The 14,280-nt window shown below is 34.0% G+C and overlaps 1 protein-coding gene across 1 annotated transcript in view; it reads left to right on the forward strand.

Annotated features, from left to right (window-relative positions):
- Nucleotides 1–10,248: 10,248 nt before the first annotated feature.
- LOC113513963 (connectin-like) overlaps nt 10,249–14,280 on the forward strand; it is a 113,656-nt gene continuing 109,624 nt past the window's right edge. Inside the window, exon 1 of the mRNA XM_026897944.3 lies at nt 10,249–10,449. The gene's annotated coding sequence lies outside the window, so the exon portion shown is untranslated. The remainder of the gene's footprint in view (nt 10,450–14,280) is intronic.

The raw sequence follows: 14,280 nt of genomic DNA on the forward strand, positions 1-14,280 counted from the left end.
CATTTCAATTATTTATTGCATTTTCATGTTGTAACAATATACATAGATCTTAAACATTAGCGCTTGAAGCATCAAGTTGAACCCTAGAAGGGCACAGCAAACATATTAATAAATGTTTGTCATGTAAAATACACAGCTTCATTTTTATGCATGCATAGTCAATCAACACAAAACAAATAGGTACAAATACAATTAAATGTTTTCATTAAAAAATTCCTGCAGTGTATAACAATTTTGTATAATTAAATTTTTTTTAAAGCTATTTTAAACTTTTTATAATTATTTTATTTAAAATAAGTTGCTGATGGACTGTCTGACCCATATATTAATGGACGGGCGAAACCACTGATTCTGAAATTTTGGAATTTTGCAGGTAATATTTTTATGTAGCGTAGGTGAACAATGAGAAAGAAATTTTAAAAACTCATCTCCTAAAGGAGTAAAAGGAGTGTTGAAAGACTAAATGGGAGGGAGCGAAGCCACCAGCAAAATCTAGTTCTAAACATCATAAAAAAGATACAATATTTTTGTGCGTAGCGTCCTGTATGCAAAAGAAAAATAATTTATAATTAATAATCACTAGACATTATTCAAACACTCCATGACAGATATTGTGGGAGTTCCCTGTATCTTGGTTCACACGTGCCCGTGTGTCTTGATGAGGGATTAATTTTCTAAACTCAGATTAATTCTCGAGGTATCAAACTATAACATTTTCACTAATATATATACTATAAGCTATTAACACAGATATATAATTTATCATGATGTAATGGAAAAGTTAATAGTATAATCATTCGAAACCCAGAACTATTCGTAGCATTTAAATTCATGTAACTGATATGCAGGCCGGAATTAGAAAAAAAAAATTTAATAATTTTTTTATACAAATAAGTTGACGGCCTACTTGATGGAAAGTGGTAACTGTTGCCTATAGATGTGAACAGTGCCATGGACATAACCGTGTATACTGTATCGTCTATAATATCCTTCATGCGTTCGTATTATTTAGGACAAAGTGAATTCATTGCAATGTCTTACTCTTCAAACCGAAACACAGCCATGCAAATACAGCTGCTTCACGGCAGAAACACGAATGGGAAAAAGATAGAGAGATAGTGTATCTAAGCAGAGAATTAGTTGTACCAATTCTCCTTCTGGTAAATAATTTATTATAAATTTAGTATAGTGAAAAAGTTTTTTTGATAGTTACCTCTCCATCTTCTTTCCTTCTCGTATCTGTTTAACCAAGCAACTATCCTTACATAACTGTAAGACATTTTAAAAACTAACGTTTTAGTTTTTCATACTCTGTAATTCCAATCCTTTCAAACCGAAACAACCATACAAGCAAGATCTGCCAGGCAGGAAACTATCATAACAAACATTCTTTTACTCCAAACCCGACAACAAAGTACTAACTTTATCAGTTATTAGCTTGAGCCCGCTACTTGGTACACGTGGATTACCAAGAAGTAAACCACCAGAAAGGAAACCAACCAATACTCATAGATCATCTCGAGATGGCGTATCAACAAACAACGGATTTTAAGTTTTTATTTTTTAATGGATGATAATGGAATGGTACCCCGCCTGCGCTATCGGTATATACCGGCGGGGCACCAGTGAGGGATAAGAGATGAGGATGAAGACAGGTCAGTTAGCCTATCGTGACGAATTCAACGATAAATTAGTTACGATGGTTTCCAGGGGGAACCGCGTGGAGGTCGACCTGATAGAGTATATTGATCCCAGATTTTAAGTTAGACCTTTAAATATATGACTGGAAACTGCATTTAATTTATGCTATAATTTATGTGCAATGTTGTAATATAAATACAGACAGACACAAAATTTCTAAAAAAACATTGTTATACCTTCTTCTTCTCAGGTCTTATACATTTCATATTAATTTTCCTTAAATATTAAGGTTCCCTGGAAGAGATCACTCTTAGCGATAAGGCTGCCCATTGTTTTCTCAGTGTAATATTTTCTTGTAATTGTTTGTATCTGTAATAACTTTACTGTTGTAATCTTATGGAGGAAAGAATAAAGAGTATCTATCTCCCATGTACAGATGACGTTTAGTTACAATTTTATTACATAAGTAAGATGTAAACTCAATTCGATTTTCGTTCCGTAGGTGCAATGGCAACATCTAAATGTATGTCTTTAAATATTGCGCTATCTGGGTACGTAATTAAATATAATATAATTGAAACAACTTGTACTTGGTTAATTGCGTTGCTTCGGTTAATTGAGGTTCCAGATTCCATAGCAGTTATTAAAGGTTTATTTTCTAAATTCACTCGACTTGTTAACAGCTGAGATGGTTTTATATGGTACAATTATGTTCTACATATGAATATTACTAACAATTACTTTCATATTATTGTTTTCGTTTAAAATTACCTTTAGCCCTTTTTTCTCTCTTTTTTTTTTAACATTATTATTTTTCTATTATGCCTTGACCAGACAAAATTTTAATTATCCCTCCCCATCCTGAGGTTAGATAAATACTCATAGATACATCCTTTATTGCCAATAACAATAAAAATAATAATTACAGTAAATAAAATAACAATAAAATGAAAAAAAAAACATATAGGTCGTCTGGAAGAGACAGCTGGTGGTAAGGCTAGTCATCATGTCCTATATATCTGGCTTTTATTTAATTGAATTTATGGTATTAATTACTTATTTTGTTATCATGTACATATTCATGTTTATATTGTTGATAATTTTTTGAAGGGAACAATAAAGAGTTTAAATTCATTCATTCATTCATTCAAAATTCTTATCGATGTAATATTTTATTTATCTGTTTAGTACTTCTTAGCGCCACGGCTCAACTAATCGTCACGAAATTAGGCATACTTGTACTATATAGGACAGAAAAAGACATAGGCTACTACTTATCCCAGGCAATCAACTTATCCCCGACACACGGACAAAGTCGCAGGTAAAATCTAGTTATTTTGCCTGCTTATTTTACTCCGCAAAAGCGCAAGCGACCTCAATCTTAACAAAGTTAATATAAAACGGAGAAGAAAGAAAACCCTACTCGTTTCAAATTTTATTTTTTCAAATCTTAAGTTTTATTTCAAAATTGTATTTCGTTCAAAATTGGTAAAGATCTCGTTTAGGTTATAGACATCGTGATTACATACTCCTTTTTAAAATCGCTATTTTTAATCTATTAAAAAAAACAAATTCTTTCTCGCTTGACCGTGAGTAGATGCATGCGTGCGGGCGTGCGTGCGTGCACGTGTGGATGCAAGCGTGCGTGGGTGCGTGCATGCAAGCGTGCGTGTGTGCGTGCGTATATGCGTGAGCGTGTGTGTGTGTGTGTGTGTGTGTGTGTGTGTGTATTATAGGCAATTAATATAAACATCCCAGATTGTAAACGGAATTTTAGATTATTCAATTTGATAAATTTTTAATCCTATTAATTTTTAACACGTTCCCATATATTCATTCCTTTTTATTGCCAAAAATTGTCCATTTTAAATCATCTTCGATTCTTCACAAACATTACCCAATGTTTGGATGGTAGGAAACGCCAACGACAGCATTAATCCAGCCTTTAGTACCACGTTTTATTGGTCAATAAAGTTTAAATAAATAAAAAACACGCAGAGATAAAAGATGGCCTGATTCAGCGACGTCAGAGAACGAGCCGGTATCAAATCTCTGGAACAATTATTATTATACAAACTTCCATTGGATAAAGCAAAGTTCTCGTAACTGACCGCCGACCTTTATTAATGGAGGGACAAGAAAGGATGAGCGGAAGATGTTTCATTGTGTAGTTACAGTTCAAGGTATCTAGTTCGAGGTTTGTATTATTGCCAGCTGCTGTAACTTCCGTTGATTTTACTACTTTACTTATATATTCATTTATATCATGAAACTGTGAAATATAATAATTTTATATTAACAATAGTTGATAGAGCAGTCTTTTGAGGTACAATTAAAAAAAAAATTAGATTGTAATATTATTAGTTGATGTTTTCTCCCACGAACACTCAGGTTATGGAATGAGCTCCCTGCCGAGATTTCCCCAAAAGACTACAGCATGGGGTTCTTCAAAAGGGGGTAAAGAGGTTTCTTCAGAGTCGACAACGCGCGTGTAATACCTCTAGTATTGCAGGCAATCATAGGCTACGGTAACCGCTTACCATCAGGTGGGCCGTATGCTTGTTTGCCACCTCAGTGGTATAAAAAAAAATAGTGTAAGATTAATACTTTTTTTATAACACAGAAGATAAACGAGCATGCGGCTCACCTGATGGTAAGTGACCACCACGGCCCATGATCACCCACAACACCAGAGGCATTGCAGGTGTGCTGCCGGCGTTTTAAAAAGGAATATGTTCTTTTCTTGAAGGTTATGATGTCATATCGATTCGAGAATACTGTTGTTGGAAGTTGATTCCAAAGAGTGGTTGTGCGTGGAAGAAGCGTTATTTCTTATATTTATTTTTCATTATTTTTCATTGCATTAAGTCCTGATAGTGTATTTAAAATACGTGCATACAACGCGAAAGTTTAGTACTATTGCTTATACAATGGTTCAAGCGTGTAAGAATGAATTTCCTGTCCATAGAATGGCGAAGAAGATTAATAATGACTGCTAATGTCAACATTTTTATTTATCTCGAATATTCAAATTTTTTCCGGTACATTTTTGTCTGTATGTTATATGATATATATGTCAATTCTTCGGACTAAAATTGAAAATACGTCAAAAAGACGTCATGCCATTTGATGCGGTAACGTTCATTCGACGTCTATACATTTAATATGATTTCGGTCGACCCAATTCCATTGCCTATTGAACCAAATTTGATAATTCTTTTAGTATTTCATAGAATACTTACTCTCATGTTAATCTCATGAAGTCTCATATCAATTTTATAATTGTATACATTTCCTTTTTGTGAAAAAATTCTATTAGTGGACTATTCAGACTTGTTTCCAGCCATTATCTGTCCACTGCTGGGCATAGGCCTCCCCAATAGACTGCCATAAGGAACAGTTCTGAGCCACCTGCATAGTGGGGGGGTCGTCTTACACTGCGTTTGCCTGTACGGGGTCGCCATTTAAGAACCATTGTTCCCCATCGGTTTTCGGTTCTTTGAACTATGTAACCAGCTTATTGCCAACTTAATTTATTGTTATAAATGTTAATTTAGTTCCATGCATTTATTATGGGGTATGGAAACAGGAAACCTAGATCACTCTTCTGTATAAATCACAAAGCTATAATATCACATTGTAGCGTGTGATGTGATATATATATATATATATATATATATATATATATATATATATATATATATATATATATATATATATATATATCATGTGAGCCATCATGTTTGTCATTCTAAGTTGCACAAATCTAGTTTCTTAATTAACCCTTCTTTGCAGAAAAAATCCATAGCTGTCAAATTTATTTTTTAACCATTTTTCCTTTAATTTTGAACATGAATTATATCACCTTGATTTATTTCACCAATAAAAAAAATCATGCAAAGAAGGGTTAAATTCAACATAATGTTATTTCCTTTTAGGCAATTTGGATATTTTCATTCTTATGGGAACCATCAGCGTGTTCGCAATTATAAGTTACATTAAAATCAAACTGTTTATAATCACTCCTCTCCATCCAAAGGTTGCCTGGAAGAGATCGCTTTTAGCGATAACGTCGCCCATTGTTTTCTCATTGTGATTATTTCTTGTAATTGTTTATATCTGTAATAAGTTTACTATTGTAATCTTTTGGAGGAAACAATAAAGAGTATCTATCTATCTATCTAAAAAAGGATGTAGTTACTAAATGTAAATTCAGCTTAACATTATTTCATTTGGATAATTCCGCTCTAATAGTTTCACCGACTCGCGGTTTGGACAATAACAAAGGCGTTTTTATATAACGTTTTTGCGGAGTGTATCCCCCTATTTATCGTGAGCATTCCCAATCCTTTATGGTTTTCGTCATTAGTAACGAACCAAGGGACATCCGATATTGTCCTCGGGATAACGTTTTTGGGCCTTTGAATAACGTTAATAAATTTTAATAACGACACGAAATGCGTGCTCCGAGCAGTGTTCCCATAGAAAATGATATAGCAAATAATAATTTATCCGAAACTGTTCAGTTACAGAATTGTTTCATTATATATTTCCTATAACGATAGGGAATGGGATAAATAGATTTTATTTGATATTATTATTAATAATTGGTGTTCTACATTCGGATGTTCTGAATTTTAAACTTTAAAATAATGAATCATAAGTCAGTAATTAGTTTGTAATACAGATAGTGTCCGTAAAATCGTATTAGCTTCCAAAAACGATAAAATTCGAAATCTGAATATTAATATTTAATAATATAAAAGATAATAATATAATATATAAAAGAAAAAATAATAAATAAGATAAAAGATTTGGCCATGGCAGATAAACAACACAGATCAGTGTTTTTCTTTGATACTGCGTTAAGGTTTAGTAAAAACCTTCCTCATTTAAATTTCGAAATAAAAATTTCAGAGTAAATAATGTTAGAAGGTACAAGAATAAAATTTTGTAAATAAATAATCTGAACTGATTATTGGCCTTCGCAATAAACTGGTAAAATCAACAGTCCTGAACTACACAATTATCAATTCCTTTACCTTCTGTATTAAGTATATAATTAAGTATTGTGAAGATTACTTTACCCTACATTTTTCTCAATTCAACATAAAAATTTTGTTACTCGTACAAACTTTTGTCCTTTTCTCTTCAAAACACTAAGTATTTGCAAAACTTTTACAACGACTCTTTGAGCCGTCAAGGCGCCAAGAGATAAGAAACAAACTTACTTTTATAATATTGATAACAATAATATTGTATAAATTCACGGCCTGAAAACATTTTTGTATGTGCTAATCATTACACATAGGCATGAATATTTTTGTTTGCAAATACATACAACATTTTATTAATACTCTCACACATACAACTCGAGCTCATGAATAAGGTCTCCTATCAAATTCGAAACCAATCGAGCAACACCGAAGATAAATACGCCGGGAAAGTGGATATAAATAATTATAATACGTATAAAACGACCAGATCAATACAAACAGACGTACTTCATGAATAAGAATGTTTGATTATGCACAGCTCTAACTAGCGACCGTTTGAAGGTGAGGCAATGCCTGAAGCCGCTACACTATCCACGTCATCGAAATATTTTTAGAAGCTGCAGTGTCATGGTATATTTATCCAATTTTAACGCTTACATCGATGATCCTCTCGGAATCTTTAGATAAAGCCTCGAGCCCTCATTTCCTTTTTATCGTTTGGTTTATTTGTTATTCACCGAATCCGATCTCTGTACCTAATCCGCCCTTCGGACCGTTAAGTAATTTTATTGGGATTGACTTAAGCATACTGATGTTTGACGCGCAGGAAATTGAGATCCGATTGAAAGAAAACACTGAGTTCTAAAATGCATTTGGTGTTGATTTGCTCGATGTTGCGGTTGACAATAGACCACCTGTATCTCGCGACTTTGGCCGCGTAAATCAAGATAATGGTCATTATATATGCGAATTTTAATTCGAGTTTCTTTAGGCGTACAAATAATTTAGACTTTGTGGTCCCAGCTTAGAATAGGCCACTCCTTCCTATCCTGTGGGTGTCGTAAAAGACGACTAAGAGAGGGCGAGGGATGGGCAGCACTGTTAAAAATAAAATACGAGTATAAAAATATGCAAAAACATTTCGAATTTTAGTTATTTATCATCAAATAACTGTCGACTGCTGAACGTAAGCCTCCCCCTAGGAAGGGTTTGTTAATAGCTGCCACGTTAGCAGGCGAATTGACAACCGCAGTTAGGCTTTAGAGATGTTTTAAGAGAGACACTGCTGCCCATCCCTCGTCGTTCCTTAGTCGACTCTTTCGACGCCCACAGAATAGAAAAATGTGGCCTATTCTATACCGGGACCACATGGGAAGATATTACTAAGTAAATATTAAAAATAATTCTGGAAAATCTAGTTCTGACCCAAACAAAGTTGTGCTAAGTATAATAAACATCTGATACATACTTAAAACAAATTTCAGATTTTTTTTTTATAAATACGTACTATTACTTTATTAAAAACATCATTTTTTGGGATCTGTTTTTATATTTATTTTGTTTTTTAATTATGCCAAAATGAGCCCGATTATTCCCCTGATGACCCAGTGTTTTCGCTCCGTCATTATGTGAAGGGGAAATTTATACAGCTATTCATTATCTCTTTAAATTCTCGTTACCTTTTTTATGCAACTTGAAATTGCAAACAAGCTGATGGGCCGCCTGATGGAAAATGAAAACAGTCATTTATACACTTGAACAGTTCCACAGGCATCAAATGATAGACTGTAATATACGTGGAGCGCCATGGGTATTACAATCAGAAATAGCAACGCGTGAGGAGTACATCGTGTGTTGCAATTCCCGAGGACTAATTTGTTGTGCAGCTATCGCCTATAGACATGAATAATATTATGGACATAACAGAATAATGCTGTGTCGCCCATAATATCCTTCTTGCGTTGCCATGAAGACTAAAGTGTTATGTCTCTGTACCCTGCAATTTCATTGCCATATCCCACCCTTTAAAATGAAATACGCCATGAAAACACATCTGCTTCACGGTAAAAGTACGAATGGGACAGAGATACACAAGCAGACAGATTTTTGAACAAAGTCTGGTACAAAATGTACCAGACACGAAAAAAAAATATTCGAATAAAAACACCGATAGATGTCGAAATATTTTATAGACATATAAAATTGAAAATATTTTATTCCTCTAGTCATAATATTGGAGACTTTAAAGTGAATCATCCATACAAATATAGCTGCGTGACGCCAGTAACATGGGGGTAACAAACTTACGCGCACAGGTAACATTTGTACAAAGTCTACCTCTAGTAAGTTTACGTTACAGGTAATGTAACCTCTTTAGAGTATTGCTAAACGACAGTTTCCAAGACGAACGTACGCGAATCAATCACGTGCTTACGCCCCTCTAGTGGTCGTTGATCGATTTTCCCATTCACCTCTCACTATTATTTCTGCTTACACAATTTTACTTAGTTCATTCAATAGATTAGACCTAGTCAAAGTAATATGCCTACCTCTGTTATTATTTCTTAGTATGTTTAAATATATTAATTTACATTCCTCTATATGGTCTCTAAATAAATTATTTCTTTCTTTTTACTTCAACACTGTTTACCTTTGCAGAACACAACTCTGTTTTTTTTTCACAGATAATTTGAAATATTAAAATTTTTGTGTCTATGAAATATCCCGCCAGCTATCGTTGCTTTCAGTTCATTTTTAACTAAGAATAGCTAATTGCTTGAGATTACTAATTGCTAAAACAGCAGAATAGCCAGTACTAACTATTTGAGAACGAAATGTAAAGTGGCATACACAAGGTTTAAGTGGTACTAAAAATCCTTAGTTTTTGAATGTATATACATGCTAATTGAATAAATACAAATAAATAATCAATGTTAAGTTTGTTGCCATTGAAAATGCTGTTTCTTTTTACAAATTAGTCTCAACATTATAGTTCAATAATGATACATAATTGCCTTTGAGTTTTCATTTTTCAAACGTTACAGAACATACTTTGAACTTTCATAGACCCGCCACATGAAATAATCCTGAACTATTCACGTCCATAAAATCTCTGCAACAATTAATATGTTGTGTAAATAAAATAATATTTTTTTAAATTCTCTTTTCATATTCTCTTTTTACATTAGCTGAGAAAGATTGTATAAATATAACTGTAAAAACCATTTCTATCAAATTCCTTTAAAACCAAATACGCATAAGACAAAATTCTAATTCTGACTATTATTTCTCTATTCAAATTACACTGAATAAAAAAAATCCCCTAATTTATTATTACAATTTAGACATTAATCGTAATAAATTCTTGTAAGTATCTATTAATGAGATTTCATTTAACAAAATTCATTTAAAACGGAATATTAGACAAAAGGCTAATTGTGATAATTATGGGTCGATCTGTTGAAACTTCTTTCTATAAAAAAAAAGCGCTAAGTCATAATTAAATTGGCGCGTTCATCATAATTTACGCGCGCGCACCGCAGCCGCGAGCTACGCGCCGCGTGTGACGGAGCTACGAGGAGACTGCGCGGCGGACAGTGCTACGCGTGCTGCTCGCATATCCGGACGTTACCGTGTCTACGACTGCTACGCACAGACCTTACGCGATTGAAAGTTACGCACTTTGTATACGTTTACGCTCGTGTTAAATGACCATAGTCCGCAAATGTGAATAAATATCAAACAGTGAGTGGTGGTGTTTAAGATTCCGAGGGGAATGTTGTTTTTGTGTTTCCGGTAGATACAGATTACAGTAAGTTATTATTTTTTTTCTTATATATTTTTCCTCAATAAAATATTTTAATAAGTTATGTATTTCTATATTATATTATAACTCTTAAATATAAGTACGTTATAGAATTCATAATGAATCCAGTCAACTGTGTTATTGCAATTAGTTACTCACTGAATCTTCACCTCGGAGTATTGCCTTCAGTTAAATTTGGATGAGTATTAAAATAGACGTAACACATAACAGAATTGACCTTTAAAATATATTTTGTAAACCCCCACTTACATGTAAATATCAAATAAATATTATATAAGTATATTAATTGGACAAAATAAAATATCAAAACTTTGACATAATATTGAATTAAAAATTTCCTACCGTACATAATTATAATAACAATTTATATTAAATATTACGAAAAATACAATAGAGATTGTCACTTACAATAAAACTTGAAGAAAATAGTTGAATAGCGGTTTCATTCTTACACTGAGCCTTCCATTGAAGAGGATGACCGAGCGGCTTAGTATAAAATTTTAATTCAAGTTTTTCCCCTTGTACACTGGTAGGCTGTGCATTGTCCCCTAATCGCCTCTCATATTATTATTAGAAACTTTAGTAATATAAAAAAAAAAAATCAAAAGTAAATAGCCAAAATACTTAGCGTGAAGGTAGATAAATAGGTAATTTACTTAATTTTGCAGCCCAACTAATGACTAATTATATAATTCGTCTTTAAAAACCTTAATTTTGCTTTTATATTTATACAGTTAAAATTTCTAACTACTTACTATTACTCGAGCTTCCCAACGCAGGCCTGATGCGTGTGTTGCACGCATTTATAGTCTGTAGTAGCTGCTTACAATCAAGCGGACCCTATGATTAATTACCAGTCTTGCCAAAAAACCCACCCGCTGTATATAATCGCTTTCAGCTGAGTTGAATATGAAAGAAAAAAGAATTAAATATAAACGCTACTGATATGCGAGCGCTGCAAACAAGCTGCTGAGTGAGGAAATCCAATACCGGGCGTTGGCAATACAATCACACAGATTAGATATATGATTTAGTTTTTTCCGATTTATGGCTCCGTTTTTATTTACTTTGTGATACATTATTGCCAGAGTAAAATAGGTGATGTTTTGTTGAAGTCTGTATCACTAGAAACATGATTAGAATTATTTTGTTTAATTCCGATACCGTTAGTATGTGTGCCTCGTTTAGAGGTTAAATACGTATCGCAATACGTGCGTCGACTGAATGGCGGTCGGAGATTTACGGCTAATGTAGAAGGTTATAGAACTTTTGATAATAATAATAGTAATCTTCGAGTGTTAACAGTCGCACGCATACTAATGGTAGCGGAATTAAACAAAATAATTCTAATCAACTAACTAATGATTTTTTTTTTATACAACTTCGAATGGCAAACAAGTTGACGGCCCACCTGATGGAAAGTGGTAACCGTCGCCTATAGACAGGAGCAGTACCGTGGACATAACAGAGTATACTGTTTCGCCCGTGACACCCCCCCATGCATAGCCATTCCTAAGGACTCAGGAGTTATTCCTCTATACCCTGTAAATTCACTGCCATATCCCACCCTTCAAACCGAATATAGAAGAAAGTGTAAAACTGAGATAGGTGTAATGATGAGTAATGCATTCAACTAGTGTTATCAAATACTTCAATGAATCAGGTAGATCATACATACATTTACATCACGCCTATCTCCGATCGGTGTAAACAGAAATAATGGAATGCTAAAAGCCCCGATTCACACAGACCTCTTACGCCTTCTCCGCATTCATCGATCTCTTCGTACAAGCTCGTCGGTTACGAATACTTTTAACTTGGCCCTTTTTTACACGTTAGCTATTTGGTCGACATACATCTAGGGTAGCCTCACTACATATCCGGAACCTTGATAGACATATAGAAATTTTTTGCAAAAATTTGTCTACCTTCATAATACAATTTATACGAATTGAACATAGATGTATTTTTCGACAGGGGTCGTTGACGTTCAATTCACTCTATTTGCTCGCCACCATAAGGGACCTCGCCTGTTTTCGAAGAAGTCCCGACAATGTAACGGATAGCTTCAGGGACGACTCTACAACGGAACGAACGCGCCGCACTGTCATAACAATACAATTATCCCCTCGGGCTATTTGGATACTTTTGACGTCAAAGGACAAAATGAAAATAATAAAATGTAGTTTGATGCAAAATATAATATAAATTTAAAAAAAAGTGGTGCTATAAAAAAACACGACTCAAACTGACGTTGTCAAGTTTCTACAGTCTTACTAAAAAAAAAAAATTAAAGTACTGCCTATCTGAGCAATGTCTAATTAAACTCTGCCTGAATGATTAACAATTACTTAGTCCAGTAACAATGTTTATTTGTATCTTTATATAGCAAAATTATCAATAAAAAACAAAAACAAAAATTATTAGTTTGAATAACTTTTTTCTCATCATGTAGTCATCACCTTAGCCATTATCTGTCAACAGCTGAACGTAAACCTCCCCCATAGACTGCCATGCATTGTTACTCTATCTAGTGGGGAGTTGTCCTACACTACGTTTACCCGTACGAGGTCGCCACTTAAGAACTTTTCTTCCCCATCGGTCATCTGTTCTACGAGTTGTGTGACCAGCCTATTACCACTTTAGCTTGCTTATCCTTCGGGCTATGTACGTTACTTTGATTCTTTTTTTTAGTTTTTATTAAATTTATTGGATGTATGGTCCATGGTACCAGCTCATGTCTATAGGCGACGATTACCACTTTCCATCAGGTGGGCCGTCAGCTTGTTTGCCATTCTAAGTTGTATAAAAAAAATATACATCTACATTTCGGATTTTCGAAAGAAACTTCGAGTATGTCTCTCTTCTTAGCTCACTAAGTAATTTGAAACTTTTGCATACGAGAAACTGTATAGGATCATGTTTCGTTTCCATAAGTCATTATTGGGCAAAAAGCCCTGGTTAAAGACGTTCGTCTTTAAACTGTGAGGTATTATGGTCCAAAATACCTCAAAACATTACGTTTCATTATTCGCCAATCGAGTAAAAATTTAATTACTATAACAGGTAGTGAAAAGATAAATCAAATTAGTATAAAATCTCGTATTGGCCAAAATGAAGATGGCGCACCTTCATTTTGGTGGATAGTCGATTGGAGAGGTTTTAGAGTGCGGCTAGGTCAGGTGTAGCACACGTACACTATTAGCCCTAATACACTTGACTCTGCCCTAAATTTGTTGGGTTCAAGCACTCATTGATTCGCAACAAAACTGTGATTATTTACCTACATTTATTGCTAAGATGACTGGCAAACTATTTATCAGAGGGAAAGTGATTGTTAGCAATGGAGTTTGACAGCCCCATTGCTAGCAATATGCCTTATTAGGTCGACTTCCGCGTGGTTCCCCCTGGAAACCATCGAGGACAATTCTTGTTGAATTCGTCACGATGGGCTAACTGACCTACTTCATTCTCACCTATCATTCTTCACTGGTGCTCCGCCGGTGTATACCGATAGCGCGGGTGGTGTTACCATTCCATTATCATTCAATAAAAAAAAAAACTATTTTTTATATTGGTTGAGTAAACTATAATTATAAGAGAGGTAATATAATGCTACTCAGATTTGACAATGTTGCACCAAAAGTGTCTTAAACATTGCAAATTTGAGTGTGTTTATATTCGATATTGTAACGGGTTTTATAAAGATTTAAGTTAATGGAAGTTACTCAACTATCCACTAAGATACAGGCTCGGCCTATTTCGATGGCTAGTAGATCTAACTAAATGTAATTTATTATTAAATAAAGACAGTTA

This window comes from Galleria mellonella, unplaced genomic scaffold (genome assembly GCF_026898425.1).
Source record: "Galleria mellonella isolate WM207_F2 unplaced genomic scaffold, CSIRO_AGI_GalMel_v1 utg1634, whole genome shotgun sequence".
Lineage (NCBI taxonomy): Eukaryota > Metazoa > Arthropoda > Insecta > Lepidoptera > Pyralidae > Galleria > Galleria mellonella.